We start from the raw sequence: 2,679 nt of genomic DNA, 5'->3' as shown, positions 1-2,679 counted from the left end.
ATTGTAAAGTTAATAATAATCCAAAATTATAAGCAAGACGCCAGTTGCTACATATATTCTAAGACTACAAGCTAACAATTAGTAATTTGGTTTCTTCATTTGGGATGTCTAATTGGGGAGGAATAAGTTAATCCTTTAGAATATATAAAACAACACAGGTCATTGAGATAATTGGCAAATCTCTTAAAAGCTATAAGAAGTGAAATGGTATCTACTATCCTTGTTGATCACAATGCCAAAAATAATATAGGAATAGAAGACCTTTGTTTTATATTGTAACTTCCTATTGTCGGTTATTTATTTATTTTTTATATGCTTTACCTTATTGTGGTAAACTCTCTTCTTTTAATTAAAAAAACAAACATAAAAATAAAACTAATAATCTAATATATATATATATATATATATATATATTGAATTCTATCCAATTCCCTCTAAAATAATATGTAAATTATCCTTCATGATGTGTCACATTTCAATTGGTTTTGACCATAATTGGATTATTTTGTAATTTATTATTTGAGATGGGTAATGGTATAATTTCTTAAAATATCAAAACTCCACTTCCGTTATTTGAAGCACATTTTCACTCTTCCATTCTTTCTTCTAGGGGTGGCAAGCGGGGAAGCCCGCCCCACCCCACCCTGCCCCACCTAGTGAGGCGGTCCCAAAATCCCAGCCCGTCCCGCCTAACGGCAGGCTGACGGGCCGGCGGGCTAAGCCCGCCAAATACCCTCTTTTTTTTTTTACTTTTAACTATTAAATAATATATATAAAGATATAAAAAAATCTCTTCTATTTTTTACTTTTAACTATTATAATTTCTAAAGGCATAAAAAATTATATTTTTTTATTCATAAATAATAAAATCTTTGTAATTATAAATATCTAATAAACATAATTATAAACCAAGTTTTCATCCAAAACATAAGTATAAATATTCTCTCCAAAGCAAAATAAACATAATTTAAAACATAATTATAAATATTGTCTCCAAAGTAACATAAACATAATCCAAACCACTCAATTTTTATCTTCATACTCTTGTAAGTTAGGTTGGGGGAAGTTAGGTTTTGGCCAAAAAATTGTAAAAATACCCCCTCACTAAAAAAACACTAAGCCCGGCGGGGAAGCCCGCCCCGCCCCGCCAAAGCCCGCGGTTTAAGCGGTGCGACCGTGCGGGTTAGGCGGGCTTTTATTATTTGGCGGTCCCGATTTTCCACCCCGACCCGCCTTTCTCGGCGGGTTACACGGGGCGGCCCGGCAAATTTAGGCCCGTTTGCCACCCCTACTTTCTTCATCACGTAGCTTCAGTCATTCCAAGCATCGCTGTCACAGTCATGACAAGAAACGCCGACGTCATCACGATCTACTACCCTCTCACGCAATCTCTATATCTTCATCATCCCTTAACGACGAAGGTGAATTCGTTAACTTCGCCGTCTTTTCCAGTATAGTCAGCGCCAATGTCATTGTTATCTCATGTCCTCTCACTCGATCTCTCTTTCTGTCGTGGATCACTTCCTATCAACATAATTAATGGTTAATTTGGTTATTAAATTTTTTATTAAAAAAATATATGTTTATTTAATTACATGATGGAACATTTATTCATATGTAAAATATAATATAATAAAATAAATTTATTCAGTACTTAAAAGTATAATTAAAATTATGAACATACAAATATAATAATAAAATTTGTACTCTAAATAAGTAAACATACTTTTTATCATAAATAAATTATTTAAAAAATGAATATATTATCAAAATTAATAACAGAAATTAAAAATGATAAAATTCAACTTTCTTACCATATTTTTTTATAGTATTTTTATTCTTTTAATTTTTAATTTATTAGTATTTGATTATTTAATTAATGATTAAACAAATTATTTTTATGAGAAATTATTTTTTGTATTATTTTAAAAAAGAGACCAATATAACAGTTTAAAAAATAACTTAGAAATAATATTTTAAATACAAAAATAAATTGTATAAATATTTAAGAGATAAATACGAAATGCATACATAAACTAAAATAAAACAGACAAAATAGGAGTAATGTTGAAAAATAGAGAATTATTTTTGTCTGTTTTATTTATTTTAGGCATATATTTCATATTTATCTCTTAAATATCTATACAATTTATTTTTGTATTTAAAAATTTGGGCAAATCACATAACTAAGCCAATGGGAGCAGAATATTACACAAATCAGCCAAACCAAAAACTGGTTCATGAATCAACCAAACCACGTTTCTATATAGTTCGAACTAGGTCAATTCGAACTTGAAATACATGTAATTCGAATCACCTTCATTCGAATTACACACACGCACACACTCACTAATTCAAATCAGGTTGATTCAAATTACACTTTTGCACGAAACCCCAAGTAGTTCGAATCTGGTTGATACAAATTATTCACTTTTTGCCTCTAGTAGTAATTCGAATGGGGTTGATTCGAATTACACTGGATTCGGCTATAAAAGGAGTTCGAATCCACCTCATTCGAATCACTTTTTCATTCTCAAACCCCACCAAATCCCAGAGAAAACGACCTAGATTCGCTCCGACAAAGGCTCGAGCAGGATACTAAGCCGATGTGGGACGATCCGAAAAGACTATATCGTTTGGATGGAGTTGCTCATATAGCCGGGGTCATCAACGACGAGG

Source organism: Arachis hypogaea, chromosome 12 (genome assembly GCF_003086295.3).
Source record: "Arachis hypogaea cultivar Tifrunner chromosome 12, arahy.Tifrunner.gnm2.J5K5, whole genome shotgun sequence".
Lineage (NCBI taxonomy): Eukaryota > Viridiplantae > Streptophyta > Magnoliopsida > Fabales > Fabaceae > Arachis > Arachis hypogaea.
This window is presented reverse-complemented; position numbering follows the sequence as displayed.